Source organism: Chiloscyllium plagiosum, unplaced genomic scaffold (genome assembly GCF_037043375.1).
Source record: "Chiloscyllium plagiosum isolate Xiang-an unplaced genomic scaffold, Cpla_swu_hap1 HiC_scaffold_10, whole genome shotgun sequence".
Taxonomy (NCBI): domain Eukaryota; kingdom Metazoa; phylum Chordata; class Chondrichthyes; order Orectolobiformes; family Hemiscylliidae; genus Chiloscyllium; species Chiloscyllium plagiosum.
The window spans coordinates 87778396-87795662 of record NW_028270148.1 but is presented as its reverse complement, the minus strand read 5'-3'; the positions used below and the strand labels follow the sequence as shown (position 1 = coordinate 87795662).

The 17267-nt window shown below is 42.1% G+C and overlaps 1 protein-coding gene across 2 annotated transcripts in view; it reads left to right on the top strand.

Moving 5' to 3' along the window:
• prkn (parkin RBR E3 ubiquitin protein ligase) overlaps positions 1-17267 on the top strand; it is a 1164944-nt gene that overhangs the window by 388072 nt on the left and 759605 nt on the right. The gene's annotated exons all lie outside the window — the stretch shown is intronic.

The following is a 17267-nucleotide window of genomic DNA, read 5'->3' as shown; positions in this document are numbered from 1 at the left end:
GGTATATCCACACACTGAATCAGAAAATTGTCTTGTGCACACTTAAGAAAGTCCTCTCCATTTAAACCTTTAACACTATGGCAGTCCCAGTTGATGTTTGGAAAGTTAAAATCCTCTACCATAACCACCCTATTATTCTTACAGATAGCTGAGATCTCCTTGCAAGTTTGTTTCTCAATTTCCCTCTGACTATTGGGGGGTCTATAATACAATCCCAATAAGGTGATCATCCCTTTCTTATTTCTCAGTTCCACCCAAATAACATCCCTGGATGTATTTCCGGGAATATCCTCCCTTAGCACAGCTGTCCCTTATCAAAAATGCCATTCCGCCTCCTCTCTTTCCTCCCTTTCTATCCTTCCTGTAGCATTTGTATCCTGGAACATTAAGCTGCCAGTCCTGCCCATCCCTGAGCCATGTTTCCGCAATTGCTATGATATCCCAGTCCCATGTTCCTAATCATGCCCTGAGTTCATCTGCCTTCCCTGTTAGGCCCCTTGCATTGAAATAAATGCAGTTTAATTTATTAGTCCTACCTTGTCCCTGCCTGCCCTGACTGTTTGACTCACTTCTGTTCTCAGCTGTACCCGTCTCAGATCGATCTCTTTTGTCACTATCTCCCTGGGTCCCACCCCCCCACCTTACTAATTTAAATCCTCCCAAGCGGTTCTAGCAAATTTCCCTGTCGGTATATTAGTCCCCTTCCAATTTAGGTGCAATCCATCCTTCTTGTACAGGTCACTTCTACCCCAAAAGAGATTCTAATGATCCAAAAATGTGAATCCTTCTCCCATACACCAGCTCCTCAGCCATGCATTCATCTGCTCTATCATCCTACTCCTGCCCTCACTAGCTCGTAGCACCGGGAGTAATACAGTAATACAGATATTACTACCCTTGAGTACCTCCTTTTTAAAATTCTACCTAACTCTCTGTAACCTCCCTTCAGAGTCTCAACCTTTTCCCTTCCAATGGGAGTAGATTGGGACCCTGTGGAAACCCATCATAGCAGACTCTGAAGGGATAATCTGAGAAATTGGGGAAGCAATGGCTGAGTGCTATTAAAACTAGACCATTAACCCTGAAATTCCGCTAATGTCCCAGGGATCCAGATTCAAATCCCACCATGGTAGTTGGTGGAATTTGAATCCAATAAATGTCTGGAATTAGGAATCTAAAGATGACTATGAAACTTCTGTTGATTATCAGAGAAAATCCTATCTGGTTTACTAAAGTACTTCAGGGGCGGAAATCTGCCAAATTACCTGGTTTAGCCTACATGAGCCGCGGCAATGTGGTTGACTCTCAACTGCCCTCTGAAATGACTGAGCAGACCACACACTTGGATCAATGGCTAGAAATCTCAACTTTCCCACCAACCTCTCTAATCCCCAGACTACTCCCCCTGGATTCCCCACCTGCAACTACTCCTCTGACCTGACCAGTCTCCCCCTCCCAACAACACTACCCATGAAAAGAAATGTCTCCCCAATGGTACTCAATCACCTCATCCTGACCTGTCATGACTATTCCGCAACTTGAATAACCACTCAAAAGGCAGCATCTTAACCCACCTACCATTCAACCATCTGCTACCTCCCCACCAGCCATCCCACCACCCACAATCTCACCCACTTCCCTACCTACTTCATTCACTCACCCTACCTATCCCTCTCATTATCCATTGACTAATATTCTCACGAAATTTACTATACAGTAGAAAGGGGACTATCTTGCCTCTTTAACGTTGTAGTCAAGTTCTACAATGGATGTTACACTCCACACTTATGATGAAGCTGATATCTGAAGACCTGACAAGAAATGTGGAGTAGTGTCAGGGTGGGGAAAAACTTAATAAAAATTCAAAAAAATCCAACATTGACTGCTGCTCCACAGAAGATTCTGGCCAATAAAGCCCAGCAATTAATATGCAGTTTGTTTAGATTTAGAATTTAATTTTCAGATTCAGCAAGTTTGAGCGGTGTCTACAGTCAGCAAATTCCAATTTAGGGCAGAATCTTAGGGTAGAGGCAATGGCATCTCAGCCACTGGCTGGAGAGATGGCAATACCTTCATCTTGCTTCCTTTAGGCAATACTTGATACATCTTTGCCACTCCACTCAGGCACTTGACAGGCCAATAGTGGGCCTTCCCCTACATTCAAGGAGACTGCAGATGGAGGTATCACTTGTCGAAAGCTGCCAGCCAATCAGAAGTCGGCAGTTATTCTATTTTCAACAGTGCCACCAGAAGGATGGTGGCAGCTGCCTGTTCTATGTTTACCAAGAGGCCTCTGATTATTGTCAGGCCCAGGAACAGGTGAGTGATGTTGGGAAATGGGGAGCACAAGAAAAGGGTTGGCAGCAAAGACAGCAAGATAACCTGCTGGCTCCATTTCCTGAAATTGGGCTTGTAATGAGTACCTATGAAAGAGGGGTCTGCATTGATTTTATTTGTTATGCTGCTACATGTGAGCCTCCACCTGCCATTGCCTTAATGACAATAGTTGTGGGCTGAGGCCTTTAAGTGTGACATGAATTGCTCATCTAAGGCCTCTTTTAGTAGCAGGGCCTTCCTACCGAAGACTTAATTGGGGTACAGTCAGCAAGGTGTGGGCCCCCACCTTCTGCTCTCCCATCTGATTAAAATCTAGCAAACCTGCCACAGGAGACGACACATGATTCCGCAAATACTTTGCAGATACTAGCTTCTGAACTTGCTGTTTAGATTTTTAGGCCGTTGATGCCAAGGGCAGAGATTCAATTAATGTTGACTTTGAAGCTACGTCCTAGATAACATGCCACATGAACAGTAGACTCTTTCTTTGGATCTAACCTTCCATCTGGCCTCACAAACACTCTACAAGCTGATTTGTACATCCTATTATGTTGCACTCCCCAAAACTGTACCTGACCTAAACCCCAAATTTCTTCCCTCGGCTCGAACACACCCAAACCCCTCCCTTGCCGACTTTCCCCCTCATACTACCCCCTGACCCAACCTAAACCAACTGCACATTCCTGAAATGCACAACCTATCCCAATCATTCACCCACTTGCCTGCTTTTGTAATCACCCCACCTCCTCAAGCATCTGGCAACCTAACCCCACCCACCTGGCAGCCAATCCTTCCAATTCATCTTGCAAACTAAACCTCACCCACCTGCACCATACCCTCTTACTTTGTCTGATACAAACCTGATACTTTGTCTTTTACACACCTGCCACCCTATCCCTTACCCATGTACCCTATTCCTTCACTTATGTTCTGCACTTAACTTCTGTCAATAACTGTTAAAATGGCTTTAGGAGCATTTAACCATGGTACATGGCTGGTACTGCCAGAAAAGAGAGGAATGGTGTAAGCGTCAATCCATTAACTGCAGCCTGGTTGGATGGCTAGTCTGGACTGCACTGCTTCAGGTTAGATGGCTCCAGTCTCAGAAGATCAGCTGGAAAACATAAGTAGGCAAAATTTTCTTAGATCTGCATTAGAAATAGGGATTCTACTTCTAATTAAAAGAGTTAAGCCATTATAAGATATTCAGACTTCAAATATATTAAAAAAAGGTGAAACTATTTGATCTAATAAATCAAGTTAATATAAAAGGCTTTCACCAATGAAGTATAACCCTTTGCTGCATTGCCGTTCTGATTTATTGCTAATAGTCACTGTTAAACAAAGTATGATACTCGAATCTATGGATAGACTGCAGTAATTTGCAACAGAACAAACAGAATGGCCAGGGGCAATTGAAAGTGGTCAAGGTGAGCAGTAACAACTAAGAGGGAAGAGGTCTAGTGAACCTCAGACTATGCGAGAGATTAATAACATTGATCTTATTTGGATGAAGATTGACCTATGCATGTAAAAATTGACATTCATATTGAAAATGTCAAAAATCATTCTCTACTCTAGAGTAGTAGCTCATGATTTCTGACATATCCAAATACAAAATTTGATGCTTGATTACTGTTTTATAGATCAAGCATAATATTTAATTGGTAGAGATATTCATGGATTGTAGTTGTCTTCATGTAGACTCCATTTGTTTACTTTGTGTAAGTTTTAAGAGGTAACAATATTGACAGGCCTCAGAATGCATGTCTATAATCTTACTCGTATTCACATGACTTAGCATTAAAATGGTTTATGCCTCTCAGTTTGCTCATTGCTCATTGTTTTGTGTGTTTTAAATTCCGCTTGTTCACAAGGAGTTATTTATAACTTCCAGTTCATTAGTGACTTTTATTCTTATAATGTACTTTTATGCATGAAGTGTTTGATTTATGATTCATAGAAAATCTATTTAGTCAAATTCATGTTAATGGATCACTTTAAATTAAAGGAAAATAATAGAATTTATATTATTTTGATGCCTATACCCTTTACAAGTGCAAATCCCAGATAGATTCCAGGTGTAATGTTAAAAATATAGCATGGAAGCAGGCCATTTGTCTTATTGAGTCAACACCGACCTTCAAAAGAGAATCCAACTCAGACCCACCTCACTGCCCTATCCCTGTAACCCTGCATTTCCAATGGCTAATCCGTCTAGTATGCACATCCCTGAACATTGTTGTCCATTTAGCATGGCCAAGCTACCTAACCTGCACATCTTTGAACTGTGGGAGGAAACCAGAGCACAGTGAAACCCACACAGACACAGGGGAAATGTGCAAACTCCACATAGGCAGTCACCAGAGGTCAGAATCAAACCTGGGCCCATGGCACTGTGAGGCAGCAGTGCTAACCACAGAGCCATCATACTGTCCTTACTGGGCCAATAAATTCTGGGTTTCTGTGAGTTATTTACAAACTCTCACATCCACTCACACTCACACGCACACACTCAGTCTGTTTCTCTCTCTCCTGCACGCATACATAAGTTTAAGGGGTGAATTTATAGTTGAAGAATTATATTTACATATACATTCTATTTTGCTCAAAAAATACATAGCCTACAGGCAGTCAAATCCATGTAATATTGTGTAAATTCCACTTTAGAAATAGAACCAGTCTGACTCAAGATTGGGATACAAACTTTAACCTCAAACCTTTAATGCATTGTTTAAACTGAGATGGCATCTTTCATTATAAAACCTGAAGCTATCTTGATAATGTGATTTAAAAGAAGTTCTAGGATTTACATATTAAAGAACCGAAACTAACAAAACCATTCTAAACGATGAAAGACTTAATCTCGGTTTGTTCAGTACACCATTTCAGCTACATGACACTGTAATCCTTTGCTATAAATTCTGTGTCTTATGGTCCTGTTTCACAACACACGATGAAGAAGCAGCACTTTGAAAGCTAGTGCTGACAAATAAACCTGTAACCTGGTGTTGTGCGATTTTTAACTTTCTCAAAAAAGTTATTGACACATGCAGAAGCTCTCAGATTATTAATCATCAACTTGAATTTGTATTAATGGAAGAGCATACAAAGTTTTTCATTACACTGAGAAATATTTCTGACTAAATAAAATAACAGATAGGGAAAAAGAAAGAAATACTTGCAGTAAAACACAGCAGAAAGATTGAGGCCCGAGGGCAGGATGTAAACATTCCAAAAGACATCACATAAAAGAAAAGAAAGCATGTTCAACATGGGGAAAGCAGTGCTGTAATTGTAACAAGCTGAATCACTCTGCACACAAGTGCTTTGCCAGGAAAAAGCAAACCAAGCCAGTAAAGATGGCCGCTGGAGACATGTCTGCAACTCTACACCATACACTGGATGGTTTAATCATTTCATTAAGTGATAAATGGTTTGTGACTATGAGAATGGTGACTGCAGAGGAGAGCATAAAATGATACATAAACTCCAATGTTGTGTTCATCATCATGATCTTCACAAACCTGGGCAAAGTGCCACAAGATGGTGACCCAAAACTGGAATCTTCAAAAAATAAGGTTGTATCTATGTAATGGAAAGATACTCTTGCCAAAAGGGCAAATTAGGCTGTGAGCCAAATACATTGAGAAGAATGAAGATCTGGTGTTCCAGATAGTAGATGTCAATAAAACCTGCTCATCTCAGCTTAAAGAAGGATAAACCTGGGCTAGCAACCCTCAATGTGACAGAAGAGGATTTTCAGGCTTTTTGCAGGCTCCCAAACCACTGAGCACTGAAAAAATCCTAAAATATTACACAGATGTTTTCATAGGATGTATTTCTGGTAAGGAGCATATCAAAATGGATGCTGGTGTAAAATCATTCCAGCATCCACCAAGGGCAAGGTTTTGCTGCCCTTCAATCCATTCTGAAACAAAATATGCTAGAGCTGCAAAAGAGGGGCGTAATTGAGAAATTGGCACTTCCTACAGACTGGATAAGCATCACAATACCAGTTAAAATTGGGAAACTGCAAGTGTACATAGATCTAAAATATCTCAATGTAGTTTTGAAAAGAACCCACTAACCAACGTAAATTATTGAAGAGCTTTAGCTACAAGTTGCCAAGGCAAAGGTCTTTATGACTTGATGCAAAAGATAGTTGATGGCAAGTGAAATTGCAAGAAAACAGCAGTTTATTTCTTTAAACTACATTCTCAGTGTCACATGGAAGATAAAGGTGCATGTGCATGCCATTAGGCATTTTCATGCTATGAAAGCACATCAACACTGACAGAAAAATAGTCAGTAGCCTTCTTGGAATGGAGGCTATTATTGATGATTTGCTAGTCTGTCAATATGGAGGCACAATGAAAGAAGCCATCACAGATCATGATCAGAATTGTTTGTGACTGCTGGAGAAAGTTTTCCAGATAAACCTGACGCCAAGCATGCAAAAGTGCAATTGAAGATGCCTAAAGTCAAGTACATAATTCATTTACTGACATCAAAAAGGACTACGCTGAAATTCTAACGTGTTCAGAGTGCAGTATCATCATCATCATTATTGGTAGTCCCTCGCAGACAAAGAAAGCTCCCTTCCACTCTCAGCGTGAGTCTGTAGGTGGCTGTATAGACCGTTGTGGTTTCTGTAAGCTCTGTTACATTTGGGACAGAAGGTGGTTGTGGGATAGGATGGGTGGGGTGTTGGTATAGTAGCCTGCTCCTTGTGCTGTTTTCGCCTTGCTTCTGCTTTTTCCCAACGGCAAGTCTCGAGGTGCTCAACGCCTTCTCGGATGCTCCTCCTCTACTTTGGACGGTCTTGGGCAAGTGATTCCCAGGTGTTCATGGGAATGCTGCACCTTGCCAGTAAGGTCTTGAGGGTATCACTGAAGCATTTCCTTTGTCCACCTTGGGCTCAGAGCTAGGAGTAGAACATCTGCTTGGGGAAATCTTGTAGTGGTCATGTGGACAGTGTGCTCAGCTCATTGTAGCCAACCAATGGTGGTCAGTGCCTCGATGCTGGAAATGTTGGCCTAGTTGAGGATGCTGGTATTGGTGCATCTTTCTTCCCAGTAAATCTCACAGGAGCTCACACAGGAAATGTTGGTGGTACTTCTCCAGCGCCTTGAGGTGTCTGCTATAGACAGTGAATGCTTCAGAGCCATATAGGAGGTCAGGAGCCACCACAGCGCTGTAAACCATAATCTCAGATCTGATGTTTTCAAGCTGTAGCAGAGATACAATGACCATCAGGTGTGACTTTATAAACCTCTATAAGGTCATCCCTCAGCCTCTAACACTCCAAGGGAAAAAAATCCCCATAACTGAGATTGTTTTACATTTTGTTAATTGAACTGAAATTCCACCAGCTGTCATGATAGGATTTGAACCAATGTGCTTAGAGCATTAGCCTGGGCCTGCTCGATTACAAATCCAGGGACAGTACCACTATGATGCCACCTTCCTCAATATGCACCAGGACTTTTCAGAGGCACAGAAAAGATTTATCAAATTGGGATCAAAACTAAAACTTCATTTGTAAGCAGAGATTTGAAAGTTGGGCTTGTTCTCCATAGAGCATAATTATCATGTTCAAATTCAAGAAAAATTTTAATCAAGTAAATAAGGAGAGACTGTTTCCAGCAGCAGAAGTGTCAGTAACCAGGGTACACAGATCTAAGGCGACTGACAAATGAAGCAGAGATAAGATGCAGATTTTCGTTAAGCAGCAACTTGTTATGTTTTAAAACAGGAATTTTAATTTTGGCTTCTCCAACTCCCTAGGTGAGAAGAGTTCATGGAATCTGCGAGTTGGCCTGTCCCATAAACATCTGCAGACCTCCCTGCATATTGAGTCAAGTAGAATATTCTTAGCTCCACAAAGACTGCATACATGGTCAGTTAGATCTGTGATAAGTGACATGTTTAATGTCTCACACAGCTTGCCTGTAATAGCACTTACAGCAGCGGTAGAGGTAATATACACATAAAATGTATAGTTGAGGTAACTGTGAGAGTCAGTGCGTTTATATATTCACTAACTACCTTGACTAACATCCTCATTCCCTGTTTCTAGTAGAGACTCCATTCCATTCTCCCAGTTCCTCCGTCTCATTTGCATTTGTTTCGATGAAGCCAACTGAAGAGGGAGTCTCCGAAATGTCCATCTTCTTCCTCAACTGAGGACTCCCCAGCATCGTTGCTGCATTTCAGCCCTTACCCCCTCCCTTCCCTTCTGCAACCGCAATAGGGTCTCATTTATTGTCACCTACCATCTCACCACATACACATCCAGAGGACCATTAGTTTCCATTTCTGCCACCTCCAGCAAGATGCCACCACCAGACACATACTCCTCTCCCCTTCCTCATTAGCCTTCAACAGAGACTGTACCCTCTGGCCAACCTTGTCCACTCTTCCTTCATTTCCAACACACTCCCACAGCCTCATGGCACCTTCCCCTGCAACCGCAGAACTTGTAACACCTATCCATTTATTTCCTTAGTCCTCAGTATCCAAGGACACAAATATACTTTCCAGATGAAGCAGCAAAAGTGGGGGAAGTAAAGCAGAGACTAAATGACTACTTCGCAGAACACCTATGTTCTGTCTGCAAAAAAGACTCTGAGTTTCCCGTTGCCTGCCACTTCAACACACCACCCTGATCCCTGGCCAACATCTCTGTCTCTGGCTTGCTGCGGTGCGCCAGCGAAGATCAGCACAAGCTGGAACAACAACACCTAATTTCCCACTTGGGGACCTTGCAGGCCTCTGGGAGGCAATATTGAGTTCAATAACTTGAGGACTTGAGCACTCCCATGTCCTTATTCTAACCCCCACTCATCAGGTCTTGTTAATACACGGTCAGCTATTACACACAACTCATTGTTAGCCACTAACAGTCCCCATTAATAGCTATTCACCCTTCTAGCCAGATCATTATCCACTCCTTTATCTGTACAACTGTTCTTCTCTGTCTTTGGGCTCTATCCCCACCTATCGTTTCCATCTTACTCCCTGCCCTCCACCCTATCTTCTGCACAGAAACTGACGTTTTCCTAGCTACCATTAGTTCTGAGGAAGGGTCACTTGACCCTAAACATTAACTCTCATTTCTCTCTGCAAATGCTGTCAGACCTGCTGAGCTTTTCCAGCAATTTATGTTTTTATTTCACAATCAGATATTGATCATCCTGAACAAGAGAAATCTTAGCTGTCTCCTAATGATCATCAACCAGACACATCATCATTACTGATTTTCCCAACTTGTTCATCTCAGAGATCACCATTCACGAGAAGGATAACTGATGAGGTCAGTAAGGGTGCACAATCAGTGTGGAGGAGTCTGTTCCCAAATGAGACAGAGGCTGGATGATTATGTAGTCATAAGAATGGACAGCAGGAAAACGGACCCTTTGGTCCAACTCATCTATGCCAACCAGACATTCTAAATAAACCTCAGCACTGAGCCCATATCCTTCTAAACCCTTCTCATTCACATACCTATCCAGATGTCTTTGAAATGTTGTACCAGCCTCCACTATTTCCTCTGGCAGCTCATTCCATACACCTTCTGCATGAAAAGGTTGCCCCTTGGGTCCCTTTTAAATTTTTTCCCTCTCACGTTTATCCTATGCCCTATAGTTTTTGACTCTCCCAGCTAGGGGAAAAGACCTATCTGTTTACCCTTTCCATACCCGTCATGATTTTATAAACCTCTATATAAATTCACCCCTCAGCCACCAACACTGCAGGGAAAGTACACCGAGCCTATTCATTCAGTCCCCATAGCTCAAACCCTCTGTCCCTGGCAACTTCCTTGTAAATAGAGTCATAGAGTTGTACAAAGAAATATCAGAGATAACAACCTGACTACTCAGACCACTGGGAAGCTTAGTGGCCCATAAACCAGTAAACACCTTCCACCAGCTCCTCACTTAGGTTAAAGACTCACATTCAATAGGATGAATGTTATCTATAAGATAGCATACAAAGATATTACTCAGGACAAACTGGAAAAAAACTGACCATATGAGTGCACGAGCACCAACTCGTCACTGCCAGAAAGGACCAACACTCTCATTTCCAACCACACAGACAATGAAGGACACAAATTCAATTGGGACAATGTAATCATTCTAACACAGACAAAACAGAGACACGCCAGAGAATTCCTTGAAGCCTGGCACTCCAACCAGAACTCAGTCAATAGACACATTGAACTGGATCCTATATACAAGCCACTCACAGTCAATAGACACATTGAACTGGATCCCGTATGCAAGCCACTCACATACAGAAAATGAAGTACCAACAGAGACATATAAATTCTAGGCAGGACAAATGACCAACACCTTACCAAAGATGCAGTGATGATATCACCTAGTGAAACAGCGAAATGTTCACAGAAGAACACACCGGCTCATCAAATGAATTCAAGAACCCAAAGAGAGAAAATGCTGGAAAATCTCAGCAGGTCTGGCAACATCTGTAAGGAGAGAAAAGAGCTGACATTTCGAGTCTAACTGACCCTTTGTCAAAGCTAGAGAAATAGGGAGGTATTTATACTAGGCTGAGAGAGGGTGAGTCATGGCTCCAGAAGCAAAGGTAGCAATAAAGAGGTGATAATGACAGTGCATAGAGAGATTATGGGGAGATTAGGAGCTGTGAATGACCAAGGCGGAAGCCGGTGCTATGTGACAAAATATGTGAGGGATGGGGGAGATGGGTGAAGCAGAGGCAAAATGGAAAACAGGGGAGAAGAGTAGCAAAGGGGGAAGAGGAGAGGAAAAAGGTGATGAGAGTGTGGGGAGCGAGAGAAAGAGAGACAATCAAGAAATAAGAGGTACAGAACAGTGAAAAAAATATTTTAAAAAAAGGATAAATAAAATAAAATTATGGAACAGAATGAAAACAGAGGGGTCATGCTATGATAATCATCTGAAGTTGTTGAATTCAGTGTTGAGGCAGGCTGTAATGTGCCTAGTCGGAAGATGAGATGCTATTCCTCCAGTTTGCGTTGAGCTTCACTGGAACTTTGCAGCAGGCCAAGGACAGACATGTGGGCATGGGAGCAGGATTGTGTGTTGAAGTGGCAAGCCACAGGAAGGTCCGGGACCTGATTGCATGCAGATGGGAATTCACGACTTCATCCACAACCCAAGCCACAAATCTTCTCAAGAACTCTATAAAAGGATGTGGAGGTGCCAGTGTTGGACTGGGGTGGACAAAGTTAAAAATCACACAACACCAAGATATAGTCCAACAAGCTTGTACTTCCAAATAAACCTGTTGGACTATAACCTGATGTGTGATTTTTAAGTGTAAAAATATATAGTGACATTGCAGGGCAATAATACCTAGAGTGGGACAGAAGGGACAGAATGTATAAATATAAGAAATAGGAGCAAAAATGGCCAAGGGGGAGAAATGGAAATAGGCAAAGTTAATAGCACTTAAATGTGCATAGTATTCAGGACAAAGCAGATGAACTAATGAGGTACAAATAGAGGTTAATGGGTATGATCTTATCATAATTTCTGGGACATGATTATGAAGAAATCAAAGCCTGGAACTAATTTGTCAGGGGTACGTGACTTTTCAGAAGGGCAGCAGGATGGGAAGGGTGGCGGAGTAAGTACCAAATTGAATAATTATGATCTTGAATTGGAAGATGCAGAATCAGAAAATGCAGGTTAAACAGAAGAAATAACAAAGGAAGGAGATACTAGTTAGAGCAATCAATAGGTCCCCTAACAATAACTATCCTGTAAAACACTTGAGAAATGAGGAGATAATGAGGGCATGTAAAAAAGTACAGTATTAATAATGGTGGATTTAATCTTCATGTAGATTGATAAAATCAAATTGGCATTGATAGCTCGAAAAGAAGGAAGGATGTTGTGAAACTTGAAAGGTTTCAGAAAAGATATTGAGGTTCCTCATGGTAGACAAAATAGCAAGGTTGGAATACAGGGATAACTAATCATTTGGATACAGAACTGGCTCAAAGATAGAAGACAGAGGGTGGTGGTGAAGGGCTGCCTTTATACTGGAGGTCTCTGACCAGCAGTGTGCCACAAGGATAGGTGCTGCTGCTTTTCATCATTTATGCAAATGATTTGGTGTAAACATAGGAGGTACAGTTAATAAGTTTGCAGATGACACAAAAATTGGAAGTATAGTGGTCAGTGAAGAAGGTTACCTCAGAATACAACACAATCTTAATCAGATGGGGCAATGGGCTGAGGAGTGACAGGTGGAGTTTAATTTAGATAAATGTGAGGTGCTGCATTTTGGAAAGGCAAATAAGGGCAGGACGTATACAGTTAATGGTAAGGTAAAAACAATGATTGCAGATGCTGGAAACCAGATTCTGGATTAGTGGTGCTGGAAGAGCACAACAGTTCAGGCAGCATCCAAGGAGCAGCGAAATCAACGTTTTGGGCAAAAGCCCTTCTTCAGGAATAAAGGCTGAGAGCCTGAAGCGTGGAGAGATAAGCTAGAGGAGGGTGGGGGTGGGAAGAAAGTAGCATAGAGTACAATAGGTGAGTGGGGGAGGGGATGAAGGTGATAGGTCAGGGAGGAGAGGGTGGAGTGGATAGGTGGAAAAGGAGATAGGCAGGTAAGACAAGTCTGGAGCTTCAGGGCAGAGGAAATGACCTGGGAGTTGCAGTGGGAGAGGGACTCCCTGAGATTCTTGTAGAGAGAGGAGGAAAACTTCTTCAAGGCAGGCATCCTTGCAAGAGGATTCGCAGTAGGGTTAAAATCAACGAGGTAAAAACAATGACTGCAGATGCTGGAAACCAGATTCTGGATTAGTGGTGCTGGAAGAGCACAGCAGTTCAGGCAGCATCCAAGGTGCAGCGAAATCGACGTTTCGGGCAAAAGCCCTTCATCACGAATAAAGGCAGACAGCCTGAACCGTGGAGAGATAAGCTAGAGGAGGGTGGGGGTGAGGAGAAAGTAGCATAGAGTACAACAGGTGAGTGGGGGAGGGGATGAAGGTGATAGGTCAGGGAGGAGAGGGTGGAGTGGATAGGTGGAAAAGGAGATTGGCAGGTAGGACAAGTCCGGAGCTTCATTAATCCAGTTAATGGTAAGGTTCTGGGCAGTGTTGTTGAACAAAGAAACCTTGAAGTGCAGGTTCATAGTTCCTTGAAAGTAGAGTCTCAGGTAGATAGGATGGTGAAGAAAGCATTTGATATGCTTCACTTTATTGGTCAGTGCTTTGAGTATAGGAGTTGGGATATCATGTTGAGGCTGTACAGGACATTGGTGAGGCCACTTTTGGAAGATTGTGTTTAATTCTGGTCTTCTTCCTGTTGGAACAATGTTGTGAAACTTGAAAGGGTTCAGAAAAGAATTACAACGATATTGCCAAGGTTGGACGGTGTGGGCTATAAGGATAGGCTGAATAGGTTGGGGCTGTTTTCCCTGGAGCATCGGAAGCTGAGCTGTGACTTTATGTAGAGCTTTCTAAAATCATGAGGGGCCTGAATAGGGTAAATAGATGGGGGAATGAGGTACCCAAAACTAGAGGACATAGGTTTAGGGTGAGAGGGGAAAAGTTTCAAAGGGACCCAAGGGACAACTTTTTCACGCAGAGGGTGGTGCATGTATGGAATGAGCTGCCAGAGGAAATAGCTGAGGCTGTTACAATTATAGAATTTAGAAGGCATCTGGATGGGTATATGGAAGGGGTTAGGGGGATATACGCTAAATGCTGGCAAATAGGACTAGATTAGCTTGGAATATTTGGTCAGTATGGACGAGTTGGACCAAAGGGTCTGTTTCTGTGCTGTACAGCTCGACGACTCTATGACTGTACTTATAAGGATGTTGCCAGGGATGGAGGATTTGAGCTGCAGGGACAGAGTGAATAGGCTGGGGCTAAGTTCCCTGGAGCGTTGGCGGTTGAGGGGTGGCTTTATGTAGAGGTTTATAAAATCATGATGAATATGGAAAGGGTAAGGAGATATTGTCTTTTCCCCTAGGTGGGAGAGTCAAAAACTATAGGGCATAGGTTTAAACTGAGAGTGGAAATAATTAGAAGAGACCTAAGGGGCAATCTTTTCATGCAGAAGGCGTATGGAATGAACGCCAGAGGAAATGGTGGAGGCTGATGCAATTACAACATTTAAAAAGCATCTGGATAGGTATTTGAATAGAAAGGGTTACAGGTATATGGGCCAAATGCTGGCAAAAGGGATACATTAATTTAGGATATCTGGCTGGCATGGCAAAGTTGGATCAAAGGTCCTGTTTCCATGCTACACATACATCTCTTTAACTCTACTTCATTGTGTAAATTGGACAGTTTTTGAGAGGATTATTTTTTATTTATTCAAGGTGTGTGGCTGTTGCTGATTGGACCAGCATTTATTGCCCATCCCTAGTTGCCTTGGGAAGAGAGTTGTGAGGTGTGTTCTCATATCGCTGCAGTCCATGTGCTATCAGTACACCCATAATGTATTTCGGAACGGAACTCAGGTTTTTGACCAATGACACCGAAGGAATGATGATAAATTTCCAAGTTAGGATGATGAGTGGCTTGGAGGGAAAGTTGCAGATGGTGGTGTTCTCATGTATCTGCTGCTCTTGGCCTTTGAGGTGGAAGTGAGTCGTGGGTTTGGAATGTGCATTCTAAGATGTTTGATGAATTCCTGCAGTGCATCTTGTAGATAGTACACACCGCTGCGACAGAGTCTCAATGCTGGAGTGAGTGAGTACTTGTGGATGTGGTGCCAATCAAGTGGACTGTTTTGTCCTGGATTGTGTCAAGCTTTTTGAGTATTGTTAGTCTTGAACTAATCCAGAGAAGTGGGGAGTATTCCATCATACTCCTGACTTGTGCCTTGGAAAGTCAGGAGGTGAGGTACTTGCTGCATTTTTCCTCACCTCTGACTTGCTCATGTAACCACAGTGTTTATAAGGCTAATCCAATTCAGTTCCTGGACAATGGTAACCATCCCCCCCCATATCAGCAGTGGGTAATTCAGTGATCGTAATGCCATTGAAGTCAAGGTATGATGGTTCAACTCTCTTGTTGGAGATGCTAATTGGCATTATTGTGGTGCAAATGTTACTTGCTACTTGTCAGCCAGGCCTGTGTATTGTCCAGGTCTTATTGCATTTGAACGTGGACTGCCTTAGTATCTGAGGAGTCATAAATGGTGCTGAGCATGGTGCAATCACCAGTGAAGTTTCCAACTTCTGATCTTATGATGGAGGGAAGGTTCATTGATGAAGGAACTGAAGGTGGTCAGGCCTAGAACACTACCCTGAGGAACTTCTGCAGAGATGTCATGGAACTGAGATGACTAACCTCCAACAATCACAAACATCTTCCTTTGTGCCAAGTATGACTCCAAGGCGTACACTCGGTCACATTCGCGCACAGACTCTATCAAGCACACAGAGGTGCACACAAACACTCTTGCATGCATGCAGGCACACATGCGTGCATGCGCGCGCACACACATGCGCACATTCTTTCCCTCTCCCTCACACGCACATGCATGCAGACACACACATATCTAGGTCTATGGGGCAATTTGCATTTGCAGATTTGTATTTGCAGATACATTCTATTTTGTTCAAAAAGCATACAATCTGTAGGCAGTCAGTCCATGTGACATTTTAGGTAAAAACAATGACTGCAGATGCTGGAAACTAGAGTCTAGATTAGAGTGGTGCTGGAAAAGCACAGCAGTTCAGGCAGCATCCGAGGAGCAGTAAAATCGACGTTTCTGGCAAAAGCCCTTCATCAGGAATACAGGCAGAGAGCCTGAAGAGTGGAGAGATAAGTGAAAGGAGGGTGGGGGTGGGGAGAAAGTAGCATAGAATAAAACTTCTTCAAGGCAGGCATCCTTGCATTTTATAAATTTCTATTTTGAAAACAGTCTGACTCCAGGTTGGGATACAGACTCTAACATCACACCTTTAATGCATTGTCTGAGCTAAAATGTCACTTTTTTTTATAGACAGAACAACCTTGATTATCTGAACGAGATGGGTGGGGAGTATTTTGTTCAGATAACTGATTGTTCAGATAACTGATCTGGTCGTAAACAAAGGAAGCCATACTGAACATAATTACATTAAAAATCATGTTTACAGAATTTTTATTTCATTCAGTCGATAAAACGTGTACAAACACTGGATATAGCTTAAAAATTTATGATATTTTACAAATAAAATCACTTTTTTGTGTAAATAAAATTCATTGAGGTGGATGTTGGCTATTATTTTTCAAAGAAAATATCCAGTTGCTGTTGCTTGAAGTGCTTGTATTTCTTTGTTGCACTGCTCCAATCACAGCTTCGTGCATACTTCAAATGAGACATCTATTAAATGTATATTGTTGGTGTCAATTTTATCAATCTTGGACGAATATAACTTTAGACGGAACATTTTGCCTCACAGCAGGCATAAGAGTCAAAATAATTATATCTAACGAAGTAATTTTTAATTTTAAATACTTACTATCTTAAAATTAGCTACAACTGAATAAACATGGACATTTTTGACAATTTTGTTTGATCACAATTTCCTGCAAATACCAAAACCAGCCTTTTCATCACCCAATACAAACTCCTCACTCATCCTGATTTCATTTCATTCACCAGCTTTCAAATTGAAACAGATCATTCAAAATTCTCATCGCAATTCTGACAATACTCTCACCATTTCAGACCAGTGAAATCCTATCCATTCATTTGCAATATTGTTTGATTACTGAAATGCTCTTCTGACCATCCTTCCAACCACATCCCCACTCTGCCCCAACCCATAAATATTAAATCATTTAAAATCTCATATGCTGTTGCAGTCAACTCATCGCCTCCTTGCTGATACACTCAGATTTCCCAATCGTGATCAATACACCAGTCTTGGTAACACCTCTTTGATGTAACATGTTT